Here is a 9,773-nt window from a genome sequence, read left to right as displayed (position 1 = left end):
CCACAGAGAGCCTTGTCTAATTTGTACACATGTTCAGGACATTCCTTGCTCTCAAACCCTGGAGGTTGTTTAACAAACACTTCTTCTTTTAGATAGCCATTCAGGAAGGCACTTTTGACATCCATCTGATGAAGAGTGAATTCCATGTGTGCTGCAAAGGCTATGAGGAGTCTTATTGCCTTCAGTCTTGCAACTGGAGCAAAGGTCTCATCATAGTCTATACCCTCCTCTTGGCTATAACCCTGGACTACCAGTCTTGCCTTGTTCCTTGTAACTGTTCCATCTTCATCAAGCTTGTTTCTGAGGATCTATTTAGTGCCAATTACTGATCTGTCCTTGGGTCTTGGAACTAGGTGCCAAACTTGACTTCTCTCAAACTGATTGAGTTCATCTTGCATTGCATTTACCCAATCTGCATCCTGCAAAGCCTCAACAACATTTTTAGGTTCAATAAGAGATAAGAAAGCATCAAAAGTATACAGATTCTTTAATTGTGATCTAATTTTAACTCCAGAGGTTGGATCGGTGATTATGTTCTCAATGGGATGAGAACTTTGATACTTGTGAGGTTTCACAACCAACTGATTTTTGCTTGATGTTTCTCCCATGTTCTGCTGCTGAGGAACAGGATCATGAACAGGTTCCTTTAGGGGATTGGTTTCAGTTCCTCTTTGTTCAGTTCCCCATGTCAGGTTGCCCTGGATGAAAGAACCTGTTCCATTACCTGTTCCGTCTTTTGGTGCAACTTTAGCTTGAGCTGAGACTTCACTCAAATCTTTTACCAGCCCAATAGCTTCATCTTCATGTTACTATCTCTCAGAAAGAATGTTGGTTTCATCAAAAACTACATGCACACTTTCTTTTACACTCAAAGTTCTTTTATTGAACACTTTATAAGGCTTGCTATGTGAAGAATATCCCAAGAATACTCCCTCATCACTTCTAGGATCAAACTTACCTAGGGAGTCCTTTCCATTATTGTGCACAAAGCACTTGCATCCAAATGCCCTAAGATGGGATATATTTGGTTTCACTTGCATCCAAATGCCCTAAGATGGGATATATTTGGTTTTCTCCCTTTAAGTAACTCATAGGGAGTCTTCTCTACAAGAGGTCTAGTCATGCATCTATTAATGATATAACATGCAGTATTTACAGCCTCTGCCCAGAAGCTATGGGGCAGTTTACTAGAAAGAAGCATAGTCCTAGCCATATCTTCAAGAGTCCTATTCTTTCTTTCAACTACTCCATTTTATTGAGGAGTCCTAGGGGCAGAAAAATTATGATCTATACCATGATCATCACAAAATTCAGCAAACTTAGCATTTTCAAATTCAGTTCCATGATCAGACCTGATTGATGCAAGTTGATTACCTAGTTGTTTCTGAGTTTTTCTAACAAAGGCAGTAAACATGTCAAACGCTTCATCCTTAGATGTTAAAAACAGTACCCAGGTAAACCTAGAATAATCATCAACAAGCACCATCACATATTTTTTACCACCTCTGCTCAATGTTCTCATTGGACCACAGAGATCCATATGAACCAGTTCCATCGTCCTGGTTGTGCTTACCATTTTCTTGCTTTTAAAGGATGATCTTACCTGCTTCCCCCTTGCACAGGCCTCACAAACTTTGTCTTCCTTGAACTTGATGTTAGGTAACCCTATCACCAGGTCCTTGGAGACTAATTTGTTGAGTTGATTCAGACTTGCATGACCAAGTCTTTTGTGCCACACGAGGGGATCATTGTCCAACACACTCAAGCAAGTGAGTTCATTTTTAGAAAGAGTGGACAAATCTACAATGTAAATATTGTTAACTCTTTTCCCCTACAAAACAATCTTGTTAGTGGTAAGATTAATCATAAAGCATTTGGTAGAGGTAAATGCAACAAGATTACCTCTGTCACATAGTTGTGATACACTTATTAGGCTATATTTCAAGCCATCTATCAAGTAGACATTCTCAATGGAATGTGAGTCTGTCTTACCTACCTTTCCAACCCCAATAATCTCACCTTTCTTCCTATTTACAAAGGAGACATTACCTCCTTTTAAGTCCTCAAGTGAAAGGAACTGGTTCTTGCTTCCAATCATATGTTTTGAGCAGCCACTATCCATGTACCATATTTGGCTATTTCCCTTCACTTGGGCCTGTAAAAAGAAATCAGGGGTTAGTCTTAGGAACCCAAACTAGTTTGGGTCCCTTTCTATAGGCAAAGGGGTAAATTAAATTCCTTTTGGCCCACCCAGGCAGCCTATTTTTCTCTTGAACAAAGGTTTGTTCTTTTGACTGGCCTTTTCTTTTGCATTACATTCATTTTTGTAATGACCAGTCTTGCCACAGTGTGTGCAGATTTTGTTTTCAGGGAGAGTGATGTATTTGCTTTTGGGGTCCCACTTAGGTGCTTGGGTCCCATAGCCAAGTCCTCTCTTGTTGCTACTGTGGTGTTCTTGTATCCAGGATAGTGCATCAGAAGCCTTATTCCATTTGCAAGTTCTGTCTAGTTCATGCTTTACCTTCCCTAGATCTTCCTATAAGATTCTTATCTGCTCATCCTTTTTGTACACCTCATCCTTCATCTTTCCTAGATTTTCTTCTAAGGTGAGATGTGTGTGATCAGCTTTCTTCTTACCTGTTCCTAATTTCAGTTTTAAATTTTCAGACCTAAGTTCTAAGACACTGGTGTCAAGTTCAAGAACCTGGTTCTTCAACTCGACATTTTTACTGTCACTCTCATTAGCCCTAGATTCTAGGTTTTTGCACTTGGCTTTTAAGATCACACACTCCCTAGACAGCTATTCCTTCTCATTGTTAATTATCTCAGACTCATCGATAAAGTCTAGCAATAGTTCAGATAACCTTTCTTTAGACAGAAGTTTAATCTTGTCTTTGAGATGAGTCACACTTACCTCTTGTTCATCATCTGATTCTCCGATGGCCATAAGTGCTTGTTCATCTCTAGCTTCATCTTCTGAATCTTCATCTGATGTCTCTCCCCAAGCAGCAACCATAACCTTGGTTGATCCTTTGTTCCTTCTGGGTTGAACCTGTTCCTTCTTTCAGCCCTTTCCTTTTTCCATTCAATTTCCCACTGGGGACAGTTCTTGATCATGTGATCAGTCTTGCCACATTTGTAGCAACCCTCGTGGGTCTGTTTCTCAGGAGCTCTTGGTTTGTTGAAGGTTGTACCTCTTGAAGAACCCTTTCCTCTCGTCAGGTACTTTTTGAAATCCCTTGTGATCATGGCCACTTCATCATCCTCTAGGTCTTTACCTTCAGCTCTTCTGAGAGCCAGACTCCTTTCCTTCTTGGGTGCATCCATTTTCATGGTTTGCCTTCTCAGTTCATAGGCAGTGAGATTTCCAGTCAGTTCATCCAACTTGAGAGTAGCAATGTTCTTTGATTCCTGAATAGCAGTGATTTTGCTTTCCCAAGTTACTGGTAAGACCCTTGTCAAGATTTTCTTAACCTTGTCTTCTTCAAGGATAATTCTCCCAAGAGATTTAAGTTCATTTGTTAGTGTTGTGAACCTTGTGCACATCTTCTGGATGGTTTCTCCTTCCTTCATGGTGAAATTCTCATATTGAGAATATAGCAGTGTTCGTCTTGATCTCTTTACTTGAGGAGTTCCTTCATGAGCCACTTGTAAAGTGTCCCATATCTCCTTAGCAGTGGTGCAGCTTTGAATCCTGCTGTACTCGTCTGGACCCAGTCCACACACAAGCCATTTCTTGGCCTTGGCATTCTTTTCCTATTTCTTCAAGTCTTCAGCAGTGCAGTCAGCTCTTGTCTTTGGCACGTCCACTCCTTCAGCATTCTTCTTTGTAGTAGCCAGGGGACCATCAGTTACTATGTCCCAGAGTTCATGGTCTTCTCCTATGATGTGATCTCTCATCCTGTTCTTCCACCAAGAATAGTAATGACCATTAAAGAGTGGGGGCCTAGCAGTGGATTGCCCTTCCAGTTTCCAGGTGGTGCACTCATCTTGATCTTTTCCTAAGGTGTTAGCCTCTTCAAGGATAACCCGCTCTGATACCAATTGATATTTTAAACGTCATTACCACACAAGAGGGTGGGGGGGGGGGTGATTTGTGTGCTACCCAATTTTCGCTAAACTGAACTATAGAAGGACCTGGTTCTTCTATGTGTTCCATCTACTACTGTTTGCGAAAATAAATAAAGAAAATAAAGAACACAGAGATTTTTACGTGGAAAACACCCGGCTCAAAAGGTGAAAAAACCACGACCTACTACTCAGTAGGATTTTCCCCAACACTTCACTAAATAGCTGAGCCAAAACAGCATTTACGGAACTCTTTGTAAACCTAAGGATTACCTCTAATCCCGTTGTAGCAACCAGCCTCTAACTGTTGCGACAACTTCAAGTTAAATCTAACTGGAATACTCAAAGTACCTATTACAATTGCTTCTAGATAAAGCTGAAAGGTACAATATGAAAACACCGACTACAATTGAACTAGAAATAAAGAAAGACACATAAAACTCTTTATGGAGCTGGTTCAGCAATCTGGTTCATGTAGCTTCAGGTTTGCACACTTGAATCACACACGAACTGCTTGCAAAAAGACTTGCTATTTTGCTCTCAATTCACGTTTAATTTCTGCATTTTTGTGCAACACCTGTAGTGTGAGAACATCCTGCAATTTATAGAGTTAGTAGATGAAGAAGTAACTAGAGTTCTGATGGAACTCTTCCTTGGTGGAAGAGTTCTAGTTGATCTCAACTTCTAACTCCTTCCCTATCTTGGATAATGTTCTCTTTGAGTAAGGAGTCCTTCTCCTTATTAATTATGCAACCTTTTCAATCAGGAGATATTAAATACACCAAGTTAAGCTTATCTCCTTCACGTGCATCCCACATGCTCGAATCTGCCCGTTTTTATGAACCTGAGGGATGGACCTGGAGGATGGACCTGGTTCATGCCTGAGTTCCTTTGTCAGTCTTCAAAACTAACCTTTACTTGGGCCAACAAATATCGATGCCAAGTATGTGTGTATATGCATCAGGACTGCATTGATCATTTGAACTCTCCAAGCATAGGATAAGTTCCTTGAACCCCAACTTTTTATTCTAGTGGTTAGCTTGTCCACCAACACTTGATGTTAAACTTGTATCCTGCTATTTCACATGAATCCTCTATATCCTATATCTCCATGTTCACATCAAAGATGTTAGACTTGTCAGCATTAGTTGTTAGCCCTGGGGAATTGGAGAATGTCGGAAGTCCTCTCAGTATTAGCATCACAGATTGGAATTCTCCTTTACAGAATAGGAGCACATTATCTGCAAAACAGAGGTGATTAAGTTGCAAGCTTCTACACTTGGTATGATATCCAAAGCTCTCCTGTTGTGCCACTAGCTTTATTATTCTAGTGAAGTACTCCATACATATCACAAACAACAGAGGAAATATGGGAGTTGAGATACATTCCATAATCCAGCTTATGAACTTCATAGGAAAGTTAAGCGCATGTAACATTTCCTTCACAAAGTCCCATTCAATGGAATCATAAGCTTTTTTGAGGTCTATTTTAATCAGGCAACTCTTGGTGGCTGCTTTTCTGTTATACAGCCTAACTAGATCCTGTCAAATCAATATGTTTGCATAATGTTCTCCCAGCTACAATGGCACTCTGATTTTCTGATATAAAAGCATTTAATTTATATAGTTCTAAAAAATAATCTAGAATATAGCATGTGTTTCCTATAAAAATACCAAAAACTACACAATTCAATTACTTAAAGGATAAATATGGTTAGCCAAATATTATAAAGCAAAAATAGAATTTATCAATAACTTGAGAGATTAAAAGTACAACTTTTAAAAGAACAAATAAAACCAAGTTTTGTACAATTAGAAATGCTTAATTTGTAGATGCTTAATTTGTAGATGTATTAATGAAAATAGCAAAAATTAGTGGTTCCCAAAATGTTTCCAAGAACACCAGCCGAAGATGGGCCCTGCTCCGTATTCTAGGTCCCTTTTGGATGTATAGGTTAGTGTGGCTCGAACCATTTGAGACAATTTACATGGTTGCTTTTAGTTAAACTAAGATAAGCTTAACTACTAGATTCAAGGATAAAATAAAAAATAAAAAAGCTCCTAAATTCTTTAGGGGATTGAATGATCTCTTTGCTGGTTGTATATTGGTCTTGAATACCTATAGTCATGCACTACATCTACGAATTAGACGAATTAGACTGATATACTTGTTGCTCTAAAGTGCAAGTATACGTGGTCGAAAAATAATAAAGAGTGAATAAAGTATCATTCCCATAAGAACTTGTGATTGACTATCAACTAAATTAAACTCAAACAATTAATCTATTCAAGCGATACCTAAGGTGTGATTATTCAACTAAAGCTAATCTAGAATAATAAACTAAGAAATTAAAGGAAACAAGTCGACAAGCTTAGAGACTAATCTAATGGGAAAAATTTTTCCAGAGCTATGGGTCAGCTAACATTCCCGTTGAGTTTTCTACTTAAATTGTCTAGTTAATTTATCTGGTTTATTGATTTACATGGTTAATATTACTCGTAGTATTCTCCCGAAGTACTACTCGCCTATTCAAGATAACCTAACGCCTACATTCCTAAGGAATTAGGATTAACAAAAACGCATTAATAATTCCCGTATCATAACCAATCAACGCAATTAGGTATTATCTCTATCCTAACCGCAAATCTATTTACCGATGCCCAGGTTCAAGATCTTTCTCTACTCAATCCTATTTTCAATCTAGAATTTCCTCTTCCGAGTTCAATCCAAGATTCGTAGATAGTACTCAATTGATGACGAAGCAATCAAATAATTAAGCGCAAGATTGAATAAATAAACCAATATGATAAAATAGTAAGAACAATTCAATCTTCAAACTACAACTTTCATGTAGTACCCACAACTTTAGAACTAATAAACTATGAGATTAAAGGAAGAGAAGAGAAGGAAAACTAGTTGGAAGCCTCCTCTAAGCGTGGTGTGTATTCTCTCACATGAATTCTCCTTAAAGTATGTTTGATCCACTCTAAATTAGGTTTAAAAGGCCGTTTAAACGAGTTGGGACCGTGTAAGATCGAAATAACCTTGTCCCAAGAAAAATAGAAAAAATCCCGCAATACAGGATCCAGGCCAGCGCGAGTTTTTGGTCTTTTGTTTCTACTTTCTAGCGCTAGAGTAGCGTGTCGCGCTACCCTGGACGCTAGAATTCGTCATTTGTCCATTTTTCTTCTTTTTTTAGCTCCAACTCATGCGCATTCAATTCATTTCATTCTCAATTAATTCCTACACATAAAAACACTAACAATTAGCTCAAATTATTGTAATTACACATCATAACCAACGAGAATAGAACAAAATGTGAGGCGATTCATATATAGCTGAACATCTACACCCCGCACTTTGTAATCCGAGCTAGTGTGTGTGTGTATATATATATATATATATATATATATATATATGGAATTCTCACCTATCTATCCTTTTTTTTTCCATTCTTTCCTTTTTCTAATAGCAACAACAATGCCATTGTATAAGTAGGAGTTAGACGAACTCCTAATAATTTATTCGTAATGAGAGAACCATACATAAATTGAATCTTCTAAGAAATTCCTTTTCGGATTCCAGGAGGATTTTTCAATATCTAAACATGAAAAAGTGGATAATTCATTTCATCAAACTAAACATGACTTTAGACTACAATAATACACAACTGATTTGATTTGGCCAAAAAAACAAATGCCCTTTTACGTTGTTCTTAAGGGTCAAGTATATACTTTAACTGAGCCCATTTTCATATGGACACTTCAAGCCTTCATTAAAGTAGGTTAACTAAACATATCATGCTGATACAGCATATTATGTGTTTCTCAATCCAATTCAGCGCGTGAATGGACTTAAAATACTAACTAAAGTTTTCTCCAACCCCCGTACGACCGGTCCTTCAACAAACCATCCCAAAAAGGCACTCCGGCCACTGTACCATCCAGCAAAATAACTCACCATCTACCGGTAAAAAGGGAGCCCGGCCACCATAACACAAATCCAGTCTAACTACTACACTAAAGAAGAATAAGTCCACCTTTTTTGTGTTAAAAAATTATAATTTGTTAGAACAATGGCAATTCCATATCAATCTTCTTTTCTTGTTCTTCATTCACGGCAACTGTGACTGCCATGTTGATTAGTCCATGAAAAATAGGCTTGATTACTTCTGAATCAAGGAAAATATGAATATTTCAGATGCCAAATATGCTCACTAAACCTGATATGTCACAGTCCACCAAAATATTTTCAGACCCACTTCTGCCAAATTCAACCTCTCTAAGGTCATAATCATCTTCAATAGCTCCCAAACAATCTCACATTACTCCCAATGTGGCAAAAGTGGCGGTGGTGCTTGAAACACAATGGGTTGGTTAACGTGAGGTGGGGGCTGGGGATTTGAAATGAAGGAGGAAGAGGAAGAAATTGAGATGAAAATAAGGGGAAAGGAATCTGAAAAAAAAAAAGGAAAACAAAGGGTGAGGGTAAGGAAATGAAAATGATGATTAAGGAGAAAAAGAGAAAATAGTTGTTGAAGAAAATGGGAGAGGAGGAGGATGGGGACCGGCAGTGGTTCTAGAGAAATGGTGATTAAGGGAGCTTTTTTCAAAATTATTCTTCTTCTTTCTTTCTTAAATTATTATTGTGTTTTTTTGTTTTATAATAGGTGATAAATTTTTTAATTAAAATTACACATGGCATTTTCTTATTTGTTCGTTTGACATGAATTCGAGCGTAGCACATACTAAAGCAGAGTAGACTGATCAGACGACATGCGCATCAGAGAAATAGAGTGGATTTCACATTGATAGAAAGAAAGTCCTTGTCTTTCTCTGTGCTGGTAGTAGCTGTATTGGAAAAAAACTGAATTTAAATATTGAAGAGGACATGTCATGACACGTGGACCGATCAAATAGTCAAAGCATGACAAACAGTTAGAAGACACGAGCAACAATAGATGCGGGAGAGAAGATACGAGCTACTATCCAGATGAAACGAGACTCGTACCTGTTCGAGCCATTTAAAGCTCGAAGATCAGAAGGAATTGAAGATATGAATCTGATAGCGTAAAAGAGTCCAAATTCAACATTAAATGCCAAATACGTTAGAGAATTTGTATTTAATAAGAATGATTGAATAACATTTCTTTTAATGTCATTTACAGCCCGTAATTGCCTCATTAAGACAAAGGTATTACACTTTCTCTTAGAATTGACTATAAAAGGAGAAAGTCACAACATCTGTAGGACACAAAATATCATTCCGATTATACTGAAATACTCTTATTCATTGCTTTATTGTTGTTCACAAAATCTCTTATTTCTTGATTATCAGTAACCCGATTTCTCTATTAAATTCTAGCTTTAACCAAATATTCAGTTTTTTGGTTAAACAAATTGGTTCCGTTACCGGGAATCTGATAATCTATTCTCTTTAAGTTACATTTTATCTGTTATTATCATCATGTCGAACAACAACAACAACAATAACAGTGAGAATACCTTGGGAAACCATGAACATCAAGTCCATCAAAATCAAGGTAATTTACAAAACATTAACGTGGTTCCTTCCCCTCAAAATTCACCACGTCAATCTCGTGAAGGCACTCCTACTCCTGAATCCCGGGCTGTTGAACAAGAGCAATCTGAATATTTTGAAGGAGCGGATGACGCTTTACAGAAAGTAATTGATGCACGGGTTA

This window comes from Nicotiana attenuata, chromosome 6 (genome assembly GCF_001879085.1).
Source record: "Nicotiana attenuata strain UT chromosome 6, NIATTr2, whole genome shotgun sequence".
NCBI classification, from domain to species: Eukaryota; Viridiplantae; Streptophyta; class Magnoliopsida; order Solanales; family Solanaceae; genus Nicotiana; species Nicotiana attenuata.
Note: the sequence above shows the minus strand (reverse complement) of the source record.